Raw genomic sequence first — 22,517 nt, 5'->3', positions numbered from 1 at the left:
GGAGGGGGAGGTGCTGATCTCCTCTCTCTGGTGACCAGCGATAGGACATGAGGACATGGAATGAAGCTGTGTCAGGGGCAGTTCAGGCTGGGCATTAGGAAAAGGTTCTTCACAGAGAGGGTGGTCGGTCACTGGGACAGGCTCCCCAGGGAAGTGGTCTACACCAAGGCACCAAGTGAGTCACCAGTGCCAGGCACCAAGCCTGTCAGAGTTCAAGGAACGTCTGGATGATGCTGTTAGTCATATGGTTTATTTTTAGGTAGCCCTGCGAGGAGCAGGGAGTTGGACTCCATGATCCTTATGGGTCCCTTCCAACTTGAGATATTCTATGATCCTATGATCTCATCTCATCTCATCTATAGTAAAAGCATATACTGCATTACAAGTAAGAAGACAAAAATTTGAAAAAAAAACTCTATCAAAAGGGAAAATAATAGTCCTGCAGAAAGAGGAAACAGCAATGTAACAGCTTGCATCTCCAGCTTTTGATATTCTTTTGATATTCTTCAGGATTAAGCAGACAATCCACTATGAAAAATATACATAACCAGTCTCAGAAATCTGTTGGATCTACATATATGCCAACATCTTTGAGTAAAATTAGACTTTAGCTCATGGTGAAAGTACATGTTTGAATGCTAGTTGAAAATCCTACTGAAAGACAATTTTGCTGATTTTTTTGAAAAGTTGGGCATCTTCAAGGTCACAGTATTTTCACTGGGAGATGTGGCTTCTCAGCACATTTAAAAAATTGAACAGGCTGAGTTTGGAGGTAAGAAATTAATCAGAAATCAAGGCAGTTATTTACAAAAGTCTTTCCATTGAAATAGACAGCTGAAGGAAGAAGCAGCAGTCATGCTACACAAGAGGGAGAGGTAAAAGCTGATCCACTTAACAGTAAAACCAAACTGACATAGAGATACCATCAAGGGAATCACATCTGTCCAAAACCAGCAGGCAACAGGTAGAGCATCTGAGTTTGTGCAGGTACAGTAAGCATTAGCGGAGACACTGGCTAGCTACTCTGCAGTTCTTTGACTGTGAATAATCCGAATTAGGTTTATTCAAGAAGTGTTGGAGAGCATCTCCCTGTGAGCCAGCAACTTTGCCTGCAAAAGGGACCACAAAGTCCAGAAGACACACAGCAAGCAACAGCAAACACACAGATCATACAAGCCGACCATACTTGAAAATCAACTTGAGAGTGACAGAATTTTGATTTTACAAAGGAGAATTCACGTGTGGGGTGGGCAAGGCAAAAAGCACACATTCTGGAAGAAGCGTGGAGATCGGGACTTGGAAGTAAAACAGGGTATAAACCAACCTACCATTATGAACACAGCCCAGCCAGACACTGTCTCCAAAAAAAAGTGGCATCATCTGAGCACTGTTCCAGAAAACACAGCTAGATGTGAAGGGTTTGCTTGCATTTTCCCATTGCTAGCAGCTTCCCCTCTGTACAACATTTGAAAATGAAGGCAGAAAACAAAAAAAACAAGGGGGGATAGAAAAAGAGAGCAAGAAAACCCCAAAGAGAAAAAGCAGAAAAGCTTTGCACGGAAGCAAAGTCAAGACTACACATGCTGCCTGGCTAAAAAGAGAACTCAAGATGGCACAAGAAAGTCCTGATAGCTTTCCAAAAGCAAGGGTAAAAAAAGGTGTTAAAACATGCAGAGATTAATAGAGCAAGCAAAGAACCCATGGCAAGCACAGACAAAGAGAAATGCATTGCCAGTACATCCTGCCTTCTCTTCAGGGCTTTTCAAGGACACCAGAAAAGAGAACAAGCGAGTTCACTGAGGAAGAAAAAATTCCACCAACACCCCATTGATCCAGGAAGACTGCTGGTGGCAAAAGGCCTTTGAATCATAACAGTCTGTATGAAATCTGTCCAAAGTAGGGTACCTCGGCCCCACTACTGACACTGCCAGGCAATGAGACTTTTGTATGTGGTCAAAACATGGGGCCGTTAACGGGTGTCACACCTGCTGTGGAGATGGTACCTTTCAGGGCATGGTATTAGGGAGGTCCACTCACAGCTCTTCTGCTGGATCTGTAAAGCAGGGAATGGAGGAGGACATTTCTGGAAGGGCAGCAAGAACTGGCTTACACTAATCTTCATGGCCACTTCAGAGATTTTTGCTAAGCTCTTTCTTCTTCTCTTTTGCCATCTGAGCTATTTATGAATCTGTCTCAAAATAAGCCCTGACTGATCCCCACAGCTTCTTTCCCCTGCATTACACAGTGTGATCCCAGCCCATGAGAAACTCCCTGCCTGAGCACGGGGCTGCTGCTCTGCAGACAAATGAAATGGGTCACATGCCTTGAATACTGCCCACATCTTCAGGGCTCGTCCTTGCTAGATATAGAGGAGACAGGGATTTGACTGTTCCTGCTTCAATAGCTGCCTGGAGACAGGTTCCCAACAGATCTAGCTGAGCTGGTGACACAGTGACTGGGACACCACCTTGCACACTGATGTTAGCTAAGCCATTGCCAGCCTCGTGACACTTCCCAGCGATGGGGTACTCAAGCCAGCCTTTCCCCACACCTAGGGCTAGGGTCTGTGAGATCTGAGACAGGGGTTGCTGTGAGCAGCAAGCCTGAAAGAGGCTGAAGGACCCCGTGTAAGCAGCTGCTGGGCCTTTTGTGGGCTGCATTCTGGTCATTTTGCCTGCAAGCCAGAAGTGCGTGATACAATTGGGAATCACACTTCCATTTTAGAGGGACAGCAAATACAGTGATCATCTTAATTAAATTAAAAGCTATGTGTCAGACAGCTAACCTTGGGCAGCTGCTTTTGCAACTTGGATGGATTCAAATGGATTCACCTTGCACTCAGATTCGAATCTGGGATTACCCCTTAATCCTCCATCTCTTCATCATTTCTTGTAATTTCATTCCATGCAACCTCCTCAGCAAGGACTCCTGTCATGACATAGAGCACACTGGCTGTCACTGTGCCATTCACTTAATCTGGGCTCTCCTGCAAGATCAAGGATGCACAGTTTGTTTGTCTGTCTGTTTGTTTGTTTGTTTATATATTTAGCCAGGCTGTGAAATCCAACTTTTGTGGGGGACACAAACAGCCTTTGATCTTTAGCAGCAATCAGCAATGAGCTTTTCATTCCTGCAACTGCTTACATTGATTTGCCATGGCTCACAAACTCAAGGCTGTCTTCCCAAGGAGGACAAAAAACATCTTCTTTGTCCTTGTTGTTCAGTTTGTTAGCTTTTAAAATGAAAGTTTAGGCTTTCTTTTTTATTTTCTGGTCCCCAGAGCTGGTGAGGAGGAGCTGGGGAAGCAGGGAGGCTGGGGGAGGCAAGGGGGGTGAAACAGAAGAGGTTGCAGCCTGGAGAAGATGCAAAGACTCACTCTGATTGCTGATGATGGGACTGTATGGAAAAGCTGAGACCAAAAGATTATTCATTGCTGCAGCTTTGGCAATATACTTTTGGATGTCCTTTGACTTACTTAGGTTAGGATGGAGAATGGACTTCTTCCCCTCACTATCAGATTTTTATTTTAAAATGCTGACTGCATTACATGTTAAGAAGTGTTTCATCTAAAACTTGAATAACCATTTGGCTAATACCTTATCGTAGAAGAAGCTGAGAAACAGTCTGTTCTGAAGCCCTAGGTCATGTGTTAGAAGATAATTTAGAAATTTCCAGATTGACTAAGACTGTGCACAACTCGAGACATTAAGTAGCAGCAAACTGTAGACTGTGACCCACTTGCTATCAGTCACATTATCTGGTTTAAAAGAAAACAAGCAGCAGTCACACGGTACATTTTAGTATCACTTCTTCACTGTGGGATCGCATAAAAGCACTAGTCCCTTGGAGCATTATAGTGCATGAAGCAAATGCCAGGCAGCTAAGTGATTTCCACAGCTTGCTAATGTAAAGAGCTTGTACTTGTTTCTTACAGCTGCAATGAAAATAGACTGCTTTGTTTATTCATCAACGGAACAACAGAATGGGAAGGGATGGGGAAACACCACTGAAGGGTCACCCAAAGCAATAGATTTCTCCTCTTCTTAAGACAGGTAACACGGAGTTAAACAGAATCTCAGAGTTATAACACAAATCAGCCTTCCTGCCCCTACAAACAGCACAGCATTGCTGCAATCAGTCTCATTAACAGAGGCTGTCCTGTGCCTGTGTTAACTGTTCCCCACAGGCTGCGACTTCTTTCTCCAGGCTGTCCTCAGGTATCCTTCTCCAGAGGCTGCTGCACTGCCTTGTTTCCTAGAGTTTTACTCCAGTCTTACGGCTTTTATTCTAGCTCCACAGTCAGACTCTTTTTCCGCTTTATAGCAATGACTGCTCTCAAACAGTTATCAGACTTTTATTTCCTAATTAGAGAGGTGTAGTGTACAACACACACAATGCCAATAATGTGGTATTATCTATGGATTATGGATGTTTATCTAGTATCTGCCAAAACTGTGACTTTTTTTCCTGCCTGGCATAATGTTTTGGCAGTCTTCTTACATCAAAATAGAGATAGCTAAGCCTCATCTATGCCTCAATGAAAATCAAAAGATAACACTCCTCTGTAAACCTGGAAAGCCATTACCACTCAATGCTGCACAGAAATTACAGTGCAAAGAACAGGACAAAGCAAAGATGGGATTTGATTTTAAAGTTCTGCCTTAAGACCCCAGAATCCCATTCCATCCATGCATGTCTATGTGATGGAAAAGTTTTAGCAGCAACATGTTTTGCTAAGTAAACAACAGCAAGTTAAGACAGAAGAAAAGTATTTCCATTCCACTGATGTCTGAACAGCAGTAAGTTATGCCTGGCAATAAGTTATGAATAGCTTTCATGTTCTGAAACTTCACAATGCTCTTAAATTTTAAGTTGCCTGTATTTCAGGAGATTTTTTTTAAAACTAAAATGAAACTATGAAAGCTGCAGAAGTGACCTTGTGCTTTTCACTACACCTAAAAAATACTAGTGGTCTGTTTTTACAATCACGTAGCAGTTTACTTTTGCTAACAAACATTAGTTTTATGAATCCACATTAAAAAAACTATTTTAAAGTAATTTCTACCTAACTGATGATATCTTGCAGTTCTAAAAGTTCAGTTTCAGTTCTTAATTTTTTTTGTCATCCAGGAATATTGTTTAAAACTGGTCTCAGATAAATTCCTAATGTGAATACTGAAAAAGAGAAATAGAAGCAATAGAGGAATGTCACGTCTGCTGGTCAAACTGTTTTCAATTTTTAATATACATACAGAAGGCAACACTCAAAATTTCCAGTTTCATGTCTTGCAATACCTTTTGCAAATGTGCCTGCATCTTTCAGAGTAGAGTGGGGAGGAAGGTCATAAAGATACCCAATTTTGCAATTTTATTCTTAGTGGAAAGCAGTGGAAATCTTCTGGACTTGTATCTGACAGGAGGATTTAGCTTTCAGATTGTATATGCAAAGTATTATCCGTGTACTTCAAAAATATGCATGACATTTCCTATGTAACAATATATATAAAACAATAAATACATGCCATGACAAATCTAAACAAGCATTATGACAAAAATCTGCTCATTCATGGCAGGGTATCACACTAAGGGAGTTTCAGCCAAATTGCATCCTCATTAAGTACCTAAATCTGCAGCAACATTGAAGTAGGTAAAGATCTTAGGACATTTATAGAAATTGTCTCCTACTTAGTGAGATGCTTCTACCTTCCTCCTACAGAGCTACCACTTGTGGGCTGGCATGTAGAAAAGAAGAGGGATTGTGGATTCTAAAAACAGACCTCCCTTGCACACAAATAAGCATAATTCCAGCTAAAAGGTTCCCTGGGAGAGACAACAGCAAGAGAAAAAATACCACAGACAGCATACCAGCATGCATAACCTGAGGTTGTCTCAATAAAACTTCTGAAGATGTTGGGTATTTGGTGGCCGTATTTTCATTAAATAATGAAAATATTCACAACCCCAGCCTTTTACAACCCCAGCTGTCTGGGCAGTTTAACCACTCCACTTGCATGGCTCCGCAAGCCCACACTGCAGATGCTCCTTACCTGACTTGCAGTGGCACTATCATATTTCACTAGCGCAAGCACAAGGAACAGGAACTTACATGGCTGTGGTAATTCCCACAAGCTCCCTGGTGCCTATTTCAGAGCCGTGAAGTACTCTTGCCGTGATTTTTTAGAGTTGCTACTTGTGACCTGCAAACCTACGTCCCAAACAAGGACATGCTCTGAGCCTATTTTGAGAACTGACAGGAAGCATCTCATGATTATAGTGCTTTCAGCCGCTCACTCTCCTTGGCATTCAGCTTTCTAGCAAATTATTTTCTACTAATATTTCCGTGTGAAACTTCTAGTATCCTATACAGAAAATTTCCTTTCTGTCTGAGGGCACGGGAATCTTAGAAAGTGGATCTTGTGGATAGTTAGAGACAAAAGATATGTATCAGATCAAGCACACAGCAGAGGGACAAGAGGCAACAGTCACAAGTTGCAGCAAGGGAAATTCCAGTTGGATATAAGGGAAAAAAATCTTGCCATGCGAGTGGTTTAAGGACAGGATAGGTTGCCCAGAAATGTTGTGCAATCTCCATCCTTGGAGATTGTCAAGATGCGATTGAACAAATTCCTGAGCAAAGTGAGCTCGCTTCAAAATCAGACCTCCTTGAAGCAAGAGGCTGAACCAGATGACCTGCAGAGCCCCTTCCACCCTCAGCTACCTTGCAGTGCAGCAGCCCCACATCCTTCCCACAGCATCATCCCCCAGCGCAGCTGGCGTGCCAGGCTACATCCCAGAGTAAATCCTAAGAATGAAGCTTACCGTGTGGCACTGCTCAGTTTACAGTATGAAGATTTTACTAATACTCAGGCAAAACACTTGCTACCTTAATTTCACCCTGTTATTTCATGGTAAGCTTTCATGTGATGGTTATCATTTGATTCAAACTTGAGCTTTACGGCTTGTAAATATACGAAGCATTCCTTTTTGTTATCTCTCAAATAATCATTCATATTTAAAGCTTAATCTTCCCTCTTAAATCACATCTAAACCCTAAAATGATTTTACTTTTTCTTCTATTATTTCTGCTGCTGTCCAAAAGTGGATGGTAAGGGTAAAATCTTGGCCCCTTTGCATTCAATGGGACTTTTAAAAATTGATTTTGATTAAATAAGTTTTTATCCTATATCTCAGAGCTCTGTAAAAATGATCTTTTTTCCCCCAATTTACAAGACAACACTGTGTACTTAGTACTGCACCGGCTAATTTTTAGGTAGTAACACTTGCTTAATTTCATGTCTACATCTAGATCTGCCATACTACCTGCAGAATTAATATCCGTATCTGGGATTATTTTTTCTCACGTGTTTTAGTTAACATTTTTTGAAATTATCTTGATTCATTATTTTATAACTAAGACTGCAAACAGATAGTGTTTCTATGTCTCTGTATGCATGTCTGATTTCTCAGTGCAATTCTGTTCCCAGTTCTCTTCATTTGTCTCTCTGCAAACTCTGTGTAAGATGTCCTCAACCTCTGCATGCCTATTAACTAAGACTGGACTTAGCCCTATTCCCAGAATCCAATTCTAGTTTTATCTATATTCTGTGTCCGAAGTCACAATTACATGGCCTGTTGTACAACTATTTGCAACTCATGTCAGTTAATTATTTGCTGGCAAAAGTTCTGTATGTCCTTAGTCATGACTCTTCTTCATTCTTTCTATAAGGGAAAATGTCAGTGCAGAACATATGCTAAAATATGTTCTGACAGTATGTGACTTCCCAAAACGAATACAGGCCACAAGGCCAGTCTGACTTCCTTGGTGATCTGCTTTTACCACATCTGACTTTCTTTTATTAGATATATGCAAAATTAGATCTGTAATTATGGCTCCCATTATCCCACCCTTTCTAATCTAGTGACAGATGTTCCCTCTGGCATTTTGTAGTTCTTAGGTACAAGATAAGAAAGATAAGTTTAGGAAGGTAAGTTAAGTTATTAACTTGAATTGTCAACACACCATTGCCGGATAACGAGTAGAAAGGCTAGATGATCAGTAGAAGTGGAAAAGGAAATTGTTATACCCATAGAGACTGAGATTCTAACAGGGATGAAACAGTACATGTGAGCACATATATGGAAAACCAGCAGAGAGCTGCCTGATGGGTGGAGGTATGTGCTCAGCAACATTATTTAGAAACATCAAATTGGCTGGAAAAAAAAAGGAAAAAAGCTTACAGTGGGGGGAAAAAAAAGGAAGTAAAAATGCAATTTGTTCTTCACATCAACCAGCTTGGTTTTTCAGGGTTTTTCCCTCCTTCCCAGATTTCTTTCAAGCTTACTTGACACAAACTGTTTGGAAGATAATGGTTTTGTCTGAGATTGCCAGGAGGCACGAGTACCCCCTCATTTTAGGAGACAAGGTTCTGTCTTCAACACAGGCAGTTTAGGTGATATATGTTTAGGATCATACAGAAGCTCCCAAAGAAGTGATATGAAGCTGCAGAAGACTCAAAGGAGAACATCTCAAAGGAGAGGTTTTTAATATGCAATTATTCTAGAAAATGTGGAAATGGGTTTACTTCCAAGAATAGTCAGAGGCAGCAAAGAACCAAGTAGGGGAATCTGGATACATGCTGTCATCTATTTGGCCTTAGCAATCATGGTGAGGCAAACCCTCATACATCAGTTTTGCATATTGAAGCTGGAGTGCTGGTTCCTGTATAAGAGGAGAAGGAGCAGGGAAGAGAAGAAGTATTACGAATATTTTTTTCTGGTAGTAAAACTCCATAGAAACTGAAACAATTCATAAAGATTCCTACAGCAACTTCTTAATAAAACAGCACACAACTAACATAAAAGCCCCCAGAGTTAAATCAAGCCTTCTGTGAATTGAGCCTCTAGGTTAAACTGCATCTTCCATGGCCAGTACAGATTTCTGTCTGAAATATGCTTCTCCAGCTGGCCTAAATTTTCTGTGCCAGAGTATGTTTCTGAGTAGACTAAGGAAGGTCTTTACAGGCTCACCAGACTGCCATCCAGGCCAAACTTCAAGCTTAGACTCCTTCAAAGCTGGGGCAAACGATATAGCTCTTTCACCCCACCTTTAATAAAACATCAATCATCAGTCACCTGCAGAGGCAAACCACACTAATAGACTAGTTTTGGGCAAGATAAGAAAGCATGGGAAGGCTTAAAGCAGAGAGACTGCTGTAGACCTGCTGGTCCCATCTACGCTGCTTTTTAAGCTTGCTCTCCAGGTCCACCCTGGGGCTGTAATACCCTTGCTCCCTCCCTATTGCAGGCCCTTAGGGCACATCCATAGCATCCAAGGCATGTCCACGCTGCAAGCAGCTTTCCCACTTCTCTCCCACAAGCCACTGTGGCTTGTTTCTAGCCTAACATAGCAAAAAAAAAAAAAAAAAGAAAAAAGAGAAAAAGGTGGGGTGCAAAGAGGGAGAGGGAACGTCTTCAAGCTGCCAACCACTCATTCCCATGGCCCCTCTCAGGCAGCGGCAGTACCTGTTTGTGCCCATACCTGGCATTCCACACAGGTCTGGTAGGCTGGGACCTGGTCCCAAGGATATGTGCATATGCGTGCTTATGTGCACATGTGCCTATGTATATATGTTTATGTGGAAGGCTATTTTTAGACAGAAGGTTGTGCCTGGGTGCTGAGTCAGGAAATAAGCCGCTCATTGTCAGGTAAAGCACGCTTCGTCCCCAACAGGAGGCAAAAGAAGTCATTGCTCTCCAGGAGAGCCCATGTTTAATTTCCTTGCTTGCAGAGGCTATTGGCAGAGAAGAGGTGCCAGAGCCAGCCCCTCCGCAGCCCCCACGGTCCCAGAGCCATGTGGAGTACCGGGCAGGTGAGCTCTTGCCTTGAGTCCCCCAGTCCTGCGTGCTCTGGAGCTGGCACCTAACGGGAAGTGAGGTCCAAATGCCTGGGATGGAGATGGCAATGGAAGAAAAGCAAAAAGCTGCTTACCTAGTGCTGGACACCTCCAAATGAACATGTGTCAGAACTAGCAGTGTTTTGCCAAAGGAAACACAAGCCCCTCAGAAAGCTGTGTGTCACTGTGTCCTTTCAGATCAGCCTCCAGATTGAAACAACAGCTCTCAGCCTGGGAGATCCAGGCATGTGACCTAGAAAGAAAAAGGCAGTGTAGTTGCTACAGGGAAATTCTGGGGAAAAAAAGAACAACATAATGGCACTGTAATTTCCCTGTGGCTGTCCTGCCTTCCTGCAGCTGCCGCCATCACCTGCCTACTGTTCCCATCCCTGGGGTTCCTGGACCACCGTAGGACCAAGCCGATGGGAGACCTGGCTCCAGAGATGATCCAGGGAAAGCTGGGAAGGGCTTTTCCCAAACACAGCTCTGGGTCTAACACTGATGAACCCTCATGTCCTCTGAATCCAGCTGACTGAGAAAAAGGGACACATCCCCCACCTTCTCCAGAAGGGTGAAGAATCAAATGAGAGTAAACATCAAGTGTCTTGTGACGAAGTGGTTTGGGTAGAACTCCCTAGTTGTGGCCCCGTGGCCTGGCATGGCTGCCTGAGCATGGGAAGGGTGTGAACAGGGGGACAGGTGCTGCTCGCAGAGCCAGCGGTCATCCATGCAGTCGAGTCCTCCAGCTCATGCCACAAATGCACACTGCAGCACGTTGGCTCGGGGAGTGCTGTCAAGGGAAAAGGAACCGGTGCACAGCACAAAAGCAGAGGTGCGGGAGGGTTTGTATCTGTGTGAGATGATACACACTTGGTTTTGTTTTTGAAGTGCAGAGATATTTTTTCAAGGGAAGGCCAGTGCGATGCCATCACCTCTCTGCCTTGAGATCTGACAGGCTGACCCCCATGACAAGCCAGAGCAGTGTGGGTTGCAGGCTCCTGAGCTGTCTCACCCCTCCAGCAAAGCAGCCCTGCTGAGAAAAGGGGAGTGAAAGGGTGTCCAAAGGAAGCCCTTGTGGGGGTGACAAGGTCTGTGTGTCCTGAAGGATGTTTGATGCCCTTGACAAAACCACTAGTGTCTGTCTTTCCTCCACATGCAGGCATGTCCATTCTTGCGCAGCAGCTTGCTGGCAGCCATGCTTCTTGTTCCCAGCTGGTGCGGCAGGGTCTGCCCCACACTGCTGCTCAGCAGACCAAGAGCAGACGGGCGGGATGCCCGATGGCTCTGTGGCAGCAGCGCTGGTGGTGACAGCAGCTGGAGGGAGAAAATGGGGTGCCATGAGCATGCATGTAGCCAGCAGCGGCTGCTTATGACTGCTGTAAATGGGCTGTGCTGCATAGCTGGCGGCTGAGCAGAGCTGAGTATCCCAACCACTACAGCGTACATGAACTCTGCTTCCCTGTTCCATGGAGACTTCAAGGAGGGCACAGAGATGCTCTGGTGTGGAGATAAAGGCTGTGCTGAGCTGTTTTGTTGGATGCATTGGTAAATCACAGCTGGTCTGACATGGCCGTTCTCAGGGGTGATGCTCAGGGGTACTCCATAAGCCTGGAGGTTTCTGCCCAGAGTAGCACTTGGGTGTTTCCCTGATGCCCTGGGTGTGATCCAAGACAGGACCTCACAGAGCTGCCAGATGAAGTTGTGAAGCTGTGGTAAAGCATTCAGGGTCTCATCACCTCTTTAGTGACCTTGAGCCACTTTGTTCCTTTTGCCTCAGGTTCTCAGCTATAAAAGAAAAATAAATATGCCTTATGTCTCAAGGGTACTCTTAAGTTAAGCCTGTTAATTACTATAACATGTACAGTTATTATGGTAATGGAGCCTATATAAGCAGATAAGAAATACTGCTGTGCTTAAGCAGAGGAAAACATTAAATAGTTGTCAGTAGAAACTGTAAATAGAGTAAAAGAACTGTAAAAGAAAGTTGGCTTCTTCCCAAAGCGAGCCGTCCAGTGCTGTGATCTAAGTAAGTGTATTCCACATGAGCTCAGTCCCCACTGGATGGAAACAAGCCTTTTTGCAAGACTGTATGTTTATACACTATAGCGTCGGCAAATGCAAGCTCTGTCTGCTCCTATTCCAAGCTAAAAAAACAATGAGGCTGTATTAGTGCAGATAACACAAAGCAAGTGCCACAGGTAAACTCCAAGAGCAAACTGTGTCTGCCTGCACAAACCGATGGCTGAACCATTCTCCTGGCCCTTGTACTCACAGTACGACAGCTTTCTGCAGAAAGCCCTTGCATTCTCTTCTACTCCAATGCAACAACAGCCAATCTGGGGAAAGAGGTTTGAAGCAGCAAAAAAAGAAGCAAGTGAGAGGAGAGAAATGTAGCTCTCCTATGCCTATGGTGGCTGTTTGCTAACTTCTGCTCATAGGAATATTGCAGTGTGTTTTACTGAAGTCAAAGGAAGTCAGCTTTAAAAGAAGAAAATAATGTTTAAAGAAAGGCTGTTTGCCTTCACACCAGACTGATTTTTCACAGTTCGTTTCTATATATCTGAAGCCAGGCATTGATAGTGGGAGCCCTGGCATGGAGTGCCTCTCTCAAGTGAGCGGCACCAGCAGCTGCTGCTGCTGCTGTGGGCTCCACAAACAGGGGAGCAAATCCTGCAGCCTCTGTGCAGCGATGGCTCCATCGCTACAGACCGCCAGATTTGTCCTAACTTACTTTTTCATTTTCCTCTAGTGTTTCCAAGTTCCAAATGCTCCTCAAAAGTTTTCCACTTTTGAAAAGATGGTAACTAATCGACAGAAGTCTGTAGCTGATGAAGTGTATTTCTGAATAATCTGCTGGCATTTGTTCAAGAAGAAATATGATCTAAGTAAGTGCCTAAGGAGGTTCTTTAAAAGTATTTTTTCTCTTCCAAAATCTCTACTGCCAGTGCATTTTATGAGAGAAAAAATTCCTTACTCTTATTAAAGAAAGACCTATGGTTAGACCTCCCCTTTTAATCCAGAAGATTTCTGACATAAGGACATTTTCTTGTTTAACACGTTGCTAAAGTATGCTGTTGACAGATACTCTGCCAGTAGTGATTTCCCCTGGGAAAGTGAAGTAGTATAGACTTCCTTCCTCATCTGAGAAAAAAAACCCACTGAAATGTGTTTTTCCAGGCAGCTGGTCAAGGAAGCAGGTGTCAGGCTCATAAGAAAGTCTGCAAGTTCGGCATCATAGCCCCCTTCTTTCCCTGCTCAGCTGATGGCAACACCCAACTCACACTGAGACCGTTCCTTGTGTGAGTAAGAAAATACTTCCTTGTTGCCCTAAGGCGCATTTAGCCTATACTATATATAATTTGACAGTCATTTCTGCTGCAAGTTATAAAAACAACTTCCAGTTCACGTTGTCTTTATTTCCTGCCACAGCTATCTGTCATTCGTGGACGCTAATGTCTCTCAGCAAGCTGTCTGGCTGCTTGGTTTGAATACTTGGCAGGCTTGGCTATATTTTCTAATTTCGTAAATCTCCTTTCCAGCCTTCCTTCTCTCCTTTCTCCCCTGCAGCATTTACATCTATCCCTCCGACTAGTCCACCAGTCTCCCCCTTTCATTTCCAGATCAGTAGCAAAATCCCCATCCATTCGTGCATTTAAACCCTCTGAGGACTTGCTTTCCTTACACACTGGGCTCCGTTATGCCCGCCCTCACCCCGCTCCTCCTGCTCGTGCGGTACCAGCCTCGTCTCTGCACTGAAGCACAATCTCCCCTTGTTGAGGCAGCCACCGCTGGCTTGCCCACCCAAGCCATCTGGACTCACAGCCCTCCGCTCCGCCGAGTCCCGCAGTGCTCTGCTCTAGGAGCTAATCTGCACGCCCCTCCCTTGACAATTAATTTCTTTCCTCCTCCGCCGGTTTTTGGGCTGTAAATCAAGGATTACTATTGCACTCTGCAAAGCGTTTTAGAAAGCAAGCTGAATCAGGCACTCTACAGATTGAGATGAGATCATGTTGCATTTTATTGTCTTAAGAACTGTTTGGCAGGCAGGTACTACATCGTGTACCATGGTAACAGCTGATGGAAAGGAAGATGTTATAAATACACGCACCACACAGAAGTCACTTGAAAAGTTGGTATTTGCAAGAGTTACTTCATGGCGCTATATAAGACATCATTATTTACTTCTTTTTATTATTTCCTTCTTTTATATACTCCAGCTTTGCAAAGAGGAAATAAAAAATGGCAGCTTCTCAAATTTGGGTAAATCTTGGCAAAAGTCAGATTTATAGTGGTGATTATTGTATGCAGGTGGTTTCCTTCAGTAAGGGTTCAGAGTGCCTTTTGTTTTTCGGTGGATAGTATGAGGTAAATCCCTAAAAATACAACGAAAGGAAATAAAGATGAAGGGAGAAGATAAAAACAAGTGGCACACAGGCTTAGAGAAACAGATTTATCACCACAAACAAAGCACGAAAATCCTGTTAGTGGCCACGGGAAGTGCCAGCAATAAAATAACAGCTCAGCTTGTCCTTTTGCCATTAGTTCTTTTTTTTAAGGTGCATTGCTCAAGGAGCCACTTTAGTCTGTTCTCCTGCAGGTCTGTGGTTTTTGTCTCCTAAATCTTCAGCTACTACCAAAGCAAACCCCTAGGCTTGTGTGCATCCTCACCAGGTAAGAGCATGCTCAGCACTTAGACCAAGCTGGCCCTGGCCACACGTAGGTGCACACCAGTCAGAGCGGCGCTGGAGGCTCGCTGCTCTGCTAACAGGCTACTGCCAAATGCTTAAGGGGACTTAACTCCCAGATGAATCACTGATTTTGTTCTCTCTTCTATCTGGCTACTCACTTTCATAAAACTTAAAAGAATTTATTTATCTTTAAGACTTCCGCTCCTCTTCCAAATACAGCTGCAACTGACCAACGGGCTTAAAACTTACTAGTGGGAAGCCAGCAGGAAAATGGACAGAAAGGGAGTTAACAAGATCCCCAAGGCTTGCTGGATCCTGCATGGGCAGGAGGCCATGCTGCTGCTCCGATGGCACCACTACTTCGTGTTAATTTTAGCTCTCCTCACTGAGCAGGTCTGACACCCCAGCAGTTGCACCCTCCAGCTACAGCCAGAGCATGTGTGAGGAAATAAAGGCAGATGATCTTCAGTTTGTGCAGCAAAGCGAGATACTCAAAACCGTGTCTGGGTCTTGGCTGTAGGGCTGGATCCGAAAAATGACTTGCATTTTTAAAAAGATGTAGGAGGACTTTTCTCCCACACTGGAGTCCAAAGCCTGCCTGGTCAGCTTAAACTTGACAGGATCCCCTCAACCGAGCACAGACACCAGCAGGTCTATCTGCAGGGCATTTCTCAATCCAGCTGACCTGAATATCAACAGTTATATCTGTTCTAGGAAAACTTCCCAATTCTGAGACACCGATGGATGACCCAGCCACATCCCTTTGTGGTATTGGGGTGAGACCTGGTCACCCCTGACCCCCACAAAGAGAACCAGTATATGTGCCATGGCTGGGAGATACAGAACTCCTCGGCTAGGTGCCCAGAGCTGGGATTTGAGTCCCTCTCCAGGAATACAGTGTGGCAAAAAAGATGGAGACACTATGTGCTTCCTTGGATCAGCATTTTGACCCCTCTCTTCCTCATATCACCCTTTACAAAATACAGATGGTAATAACGCTTCTGACTCACCATTTCTTTCTTGCCTGGAAAGCAGCAGGGACTGCCTCTAAGCCTGTGTTTTGACTGCGCCCAGCACAATCATACCTTGACAGCATTTTGGACTTTTACGTGCTACTTGAATAAAAAAGCATAGTAATATTACATGTTGCTAGTGACAGAAAAGTATCGTATGCGTGATGAGCAGTGATTCAAAACCTAGTTCCAGCTTTGAAACCCATTGCTGTAGCTGTGCCTTGGGCAATTTCCAATCAACAGCACTTTTCTGACATCGGTAAGAAGGAGGGGAGGATGCTTGCCAAGGTCAGATGGCAAAGTGGGATAAACCTTGCTGAAAGGCCAGGCAGACTCCCTGCTGGTCCCTTTCAGTTACAGTCAAGGAAAATCTGCTGAGCTAGGTAAATCACTAGCGACAAGGACATTTGTTCTTCCCCAAGAACCGGTTCATAGATGTGACAAAGCACCAGGAAGCAGACAGTGATATTCTTCTGCTGCATGGGAGTCAGTACAACATGTGTCCAGCCTGTTTGCCGCTTATTTGCAGCTTGAGTACATATAGTAATCATAGCTGGTGTGTACTTGGTCTTCTTCCAGGAATCTCTAGAAAGTAACAGAATTAGATCTCCAGTGAGCTAAAAACACCAACTTCAGCCAATATTTTGTGAGACTCTTGGCCTGCTGCAGTTTACATCCAAACCAAATCCTGCCAGTAACCTGGACAGAAGTTTAGCATGTCACGTAAGTGGTTTGCATGACGTCAGCACAAAGCCAAGAATGGGTTTCTCATTTATTCAGAGGGAAAGCTCATTAAATGTTCCATCTCCTATCAGTATTGCCTTTTACAGGTGATTTTCAATGACAGCCTTAAGCTCCCTGTTATGCTGATGATTAGTATGTGAGTAACAAGCCCTTTAAGAGATTAGAGCATTCATCTGAAGCCATAGCTGCAAGCGTGAGTGAGAGCTTTCAGCCTGATAGAGAGGAGACACAGAGATCTCTCACAGTTCCTTATGTTATTTTCCCTGTAATTAAAATAAAGAGTCATCCTAGTTAATAAGCTTTGAGTCAAACTTCCCTTTAGCCACAATGAAAGAACACTGCCATTAATTAGCTACACATGTAACTGCCAGTGAAACCCTGGAAATTACAGCTGAAATAAGGAGCGACCCTATCTGAGTGCAGCTGTATTTTGCTCTCCTGCAATGTAAATGCATTTTTTACAAATATGTTCCTGTGTAATGCAAGTTTTACTTGTAAGGACTTACTTTTGATGTAATCAAACTTACATTCAAAGCAGATTCAAAAGGCTCCCAGTACACAAGCTGAGAAAATATGAGCAAGATTAAAGCAGAAAGTATATACATCATGTAAAATGATTTGAGGACATGAAATGAGCTGTGCTATGAAAACTAGAACTAAGCAAGCTTCGTCTTCTAAGGATTTGTATGTGTTGCCCCATAACCTTCCCCTCAAGCAGTTTCCTTGAAATAAACCCAGCTCCCTACAGCCCACTTCTCCTCTTCCACCTTGTCCTCCATGCCATGAAGGGCAGCAGGTGGTGTAACCCAAACAGCCACTGCCAAAAGCAATATATAACAGCAAAACTCTGCCCACTGTTCCCTCCATGGGGTACTCATTTGATTCCTTCTCTTCCACCCAGGCACTGAGTTTCAAAAAACTTGTAGGACTGCCCTTGCTCACTTTTCAGACAACTCCTTCTGTACTGCCCTTGCTTGAAATCTGCAAACAGTTATTGGGATGGAGAGAGGGAGAAATGCCAGCAAAAATAGACAGGCAGGCATATGGTTAGTGAGACTAGAAATGTCTTCTTCCATTAGAAAGTCTGGCTAAAACCAAGCAAAAGTTAAGTTATTTATGAGTCAGCACAGCAGAGGCACTCCCTGAGGTGAGAGAGATGTTCTTGAACCACATGGAGAACAGGATCAGCATTGCTGCTTAGCCCATTATTTTATCACTCCCTGTATGCTGACCCCTCTTGTTTTCCTTTCCCTGACCTGCTGCCTGGAAAATTGGAATATTGATTATAGGATCATTCAAGAACTTTGAATGTAATCATAGAATCATAGAATCATTAAGGTTGGAAAAGACCTCTAAGATCATCGAGTCCAACCGTCAACCCAACACCACCATGCCCACTAAACCATGTCCCTAAGCGCCGCATCTACACGTCTTTTAAATACTTCCAGGGATGGTGACTCAACCACTTCCCTGGGCAGCCTGGTCCAATGTTTAACCACTCTTTCACTAAAGAAATTTTTCCTCATGTCCAAATGCAGCTTTTGAGGTTAGTGAGAAAGGAAGAAGGGCTATTTCCATATCTTTAACAGCTACAATAGTCTAATAATTGCTGTTAATAATAGACTTTCATTTATAGGTTTAGTTACCTTACCAGAGTATTTCTGATGTGTATTTGCATGTCTTATGCGCTACTTTCAGCTGTTGCAGTCTTAAGTTAAAGATGGGCCAGAAGTATTGCATTCCTGAGAAATAGCCCCTGTAATATTTTGCAGTCAGGGTATCTGTGTTGCCAGCACGCTCCATAGTGAAGTGATAGGCATATAACAAGCTGGTTGTCTGGCTGTTACATACCACAGATTAGTTGTCATGCCTTGGTCAAAACAACAAAGCGTGAAATACTTTTCCCTTTACTGAGAAATACAGCATGTCATAATAAAAGACAGTCTCCTCTCCTCTCTTAGAGAAGCAACTTCCATCATCCAGTTTTTCTTAGAAAACTGTCTGAACAATCAGATAAAACGAAGAATATCTGCAGTATCTTGTGTCCATAATTTGTCTTGAGCTACATGAATTAAGAATATCACTTGTGTCTCTTCTGTCATAAAATAAAAATGACCACAGATGAGTGTTAACCATTCATTTTTATGGACTCCATGTTCAAGAGCGTTTCATCAATGTCACCACATACTGTAATTTGCATCTGGATATATTTCAGCTGAAATAGGGCTAAAGTCACAAGTAACTAGGCAACTCCCCCTCATATTCTGGGGGTTTGTGCTATTCTGGTACACATATAGAAAGTGTTGGGCTTGCAAATAATGCTAGTAGGAGTACCACTGTAACAGAAAGACAGCTAACACCTTTTCAGATTTCTTGAATGCGGCATTTCCTAATCCACCCTCAGAAACACTTGATACTCTTGGCACCTTTTTCCTAGATTTTTACAAATGTTAATTAGGTGCATAACCAATCTGTGGGAGAATTCTCAAAGGTAATTTAGAGGATGAGCTTTGATGGGAACAAAAAATGTACAGTACTAAAGAGGCTGTTTACATCAGTTCTAAAAAAAAGTGCAAAACTTTCTCTTCATCTCATAGAAACACTGGCATTTTGACTCTCTTGGTACATCGTACATGAATTGTAAGATCAGAACGAAACCCTGCCTGCGATGAATCTGCAACAGGGAAAAAGTTAAACAAATTCTTCACAAGCAAAAAATGAAGAATCCAGAGGGCAATTTACAGCTCACTGAATCAGTTCTGTATGTAATTTGTGAGCCACTTTTTATACTAAGTCTGGCACAACAGGCTTAAAACTTTTTTTTTGGTCATTATTGTGCCACAGTTTTCATGTGTATTCTCTTGTTCATTTACTGTGCAAATGTACCATAAGTCCTCTTGCTATACCATTTGAACAATGCAATAGGATAATGGTAGGCTTGCTTTGGACATCTTACAGTAATTGTCACTTCTTATCTACCGAGTCATTTTCCAGGTTATTAAAAGGTGACAGTCACCAAGGAGTGCCTTGTAAAAACCTGCCTTGTGTGTCATTGGTTGAAAGCCCTTTCAAATACCTGTCACAGCGGTAACTGCAGTGTTGCATCAGTTGTGATGGTCTGAGGACATAGATAAAGAGAGGTCTGTGGGAAGGGAGACAATTTCTTTTAACAGGCCACCTAGTACAGCTGGAAAAAGTACACCAAGCTTGCAAGGCCCATATCCTTCTCTTCAGGTCGGAAACATTAGGAGCAAAATTAAAATCTAAATACAGGTCAAATAAAAGGAAGATGATACCTAGGGAGTAACAAACGTTAAGATTCTCACTGGTCTTACCCTCACACTTGATGGAGGTAAAAAGGAGCAGCTCCAATACTAGGAATATCTTCCTGACTCCAGTTCCTGCTAGGTCTTTCATCCACACCTCCTCCCTAGGACTAGCTCTTTGAACTCAGCAGACACCCACTGTCCAGTCTGAAGCTGAATTCGTACCTGGGCATGCCACTGGCTGCATCTCCCCATCTTCCAGCAGGAGAGCATCTTCTTACTAATACTGGATTTCCACTTAGTTTTATGCATCTTTTTCTTGAGCTGTGTTGCTAACTTGCAAGGAACTTTTGTTACATAGAGAACAATGAGCATTCACCACAAGGAACCACTCAAAAATCACAAGCAATGCTTAAATGGGAAATGTGCATTTTAAGGTTACTGCATGCGTGGAGATTTTGGCAGTTGATTTGAAAAGAGAACAGAAATAGAATTACGTATGAAGCAGCAAAGTAAGCACTCAGTGTGAAGGAAGGCTGATGGTACAAATTTTAGATAATATGAAAGAAGAAACAGAGTTCTCTGCAGTTCCCTTTTATTCTGCCCCTCCATGGGCTTAGCTGTCTTGTCTTTTATGTTTATGTCAACAGACTGCTGCTTGTTTCAATAGTCTGCTTATTTTTGCGCCCCACAGACTCATACAATACCGAAGGCTCTTCAGACACTGGTGAAGAACCATGAGCTAGGGAAGCTCAGGAGCTTATCCATGTGCCAGGGTGGGAGACATTCCAGGGCAGAGCTGTGGCAGTCATTGCACCTTACGGAACTGGCTTTTGCAAGAGGGACAATGAACGTGGAACTATTTTCAGAACAAAACAGAAAACTTGTGTTCAACTTGGCTTTTCACACGCTCAAAGCTAAACACCACAACTACTCCCTCATGCAAAGAGAGACCACAAAGCTCACAACTAGAAATGCACTCACAGCCCCTCTGCCACCTAACCAAACTATTCTTCAACAAGTTGGGAAGATGACCAGGAGAGAGACACATTAAGGTGATGGGGTGAGATACAGTCCCTGATGGACACACAACAGACAGAGTAGACGCAAGACAAGCTTGTGAAGAAATCCTGTGTGCACACTACCCAGGAACTACCCAGGGCACACATCTGCATGCTTCATGACAAGGAAGTAAGTTCAGTCACTTTTGGGGTGGTCCTGGCATACTCCATCCCCTCAGTTTTCAATGCCAGTTCATGTACTATTTGGGGCCTCCACAGTGGGGATGAAGTTGTTCATTTCTCTTGGATCCACAGGCTCTTGTTTTTTGTTTTTTGTTTTTTTTTTCCCAGAAATACACAAAGAGTAAGAGAGTGCAGAAAACCCTCAAAACTTGCCCAAGGCTTCAGAGTAATTTTACTCAATGATGAGAGCTGCCTGGCCCAAGGACAAGGGTGTTTGCTTAAGCTCATCAGATTCACCACCCCATAGAAACGAAAGTAGCCAGTGCTGGAGTATGCTTCAGCAAAATAAAATCCCAGTGAAAGGATAATCTTACGCCCAGCACACATCCACCGGCTCCTTTATTTCTGTTTCTGCTGATGATGTGATGATGGAAAGCACATAAAAAACAAGCACAACTGCCTCTTCAAATTCTCATGTTGTGATGACATAAAATTCTTCCTGGATTGTAAGATGAAACTGGAAGATGCTACTGCTGTAGATAAGAGAAAAAGACGCATGAGTTCGAGATAATGTGCAAAGGAGCCTATGAAATATGTAGCTCTAAAATGAAAAGTTTTGGATTAAAAGAGAGAATTGTTGAAGGACTGATGACAGTTTAGTTGTTAAAAGAAAGAAAAATCTGATATTTTACAAATGATGCTCAAGCGTGTCTCCAGCCCATAAATCTAATACATGCACTTTAAAGTGCAGCAAAAACTTTTGAACAGTACTTATGTTAGTGCAAATCTTATTGAAATGGCAGCCATACGTGGCCAGTGAGTCCTTTGAATAGTTACAGCCTTCTCCCATTTCACAGGATTTGAGGAATCTGTGGCAGTGCTTTGGAGAGAACTTCTGAGGGACTTTGGTTTTCAGCAAGTGCAGAGGGGTGTAACTTTATCCCCAGTGTCAGAGGTACTTGCAGTGTGATTAGAAAGACGATCTCCACAGAGCATGGTTTTCAGTCCACTAAGAACATCAGAAAGAAAGAAGGTGCTGCCCTGTATTAAGCAGCGAGGGCTGGAAAGCGCAGCATTCAAGGAGCGTAATTTGATGATGTGAAATTTCACAACAGGCGCAAATCTAATTTAAAAGTGATCATCCACTGGAATGAAACAAAACCAATTTGACATTTACCAGCTGCACATTAAAATTGACTATTACTGGGACAGTTCACTTTAACAAAGTTAACGATCAAAAGAGTCCTATATCTAAGACCACTAGTGTACAGACAGTAGCATGCCTTTGTTGTATTTTTTCACCTGTAACTTGAAGTAGCATAAGAACCATGTGTTTTGAATTAACGTTTAGGCAGAGAAAAGTAGGTGGCTTTTTTTTAAGGAAAAACTATTTTATTGTTAAACATGATGTGTAATTGAATTACATTGTTTTCTCCTCTTAAAAATAAATGCAACTAAAATTAAGTGTGAAATTATGGCAACATACATTAAAGCTTAAACATATTGCGACTTAAGAACATACTTAACATTATGATTCAGGCAGTGTGTAATTACTACCAATATTTTAAAGAAAGTAAAAAAACCCCAGACAAACAAAGAAAAAGCCACCAGAGTTAGAACGAGTTTGCTGAAGTGATAATCTGACTTTGAACAGACTCACCCTCCTCAGAAAGTGCAGAAAGACTGTTTTCTTCATTTTATTTATTCAGTATGGATCGTGTCAATGAGG

This window comes from Aptenodytes forsteri, unplaced genomic scaffold (genome assembly GCF_000699145.1).
Source record: "Aptenodytes forsteri isolate BGI_AS27 unplaced genomic scaffold, ASM69914v1 Scaffold92, whole genome shotgun sequence".
Classification (NCBI taxonomy): domain Eukaryota; kingdom Metazoa; phylum Chordata; class Aves; order Sphenisciformes; family Spheniscidae; genus Aptenodytes; species Aptenodytes forsteri.
Note: the sequence above shows the minus strand (reverse complement) of the source record.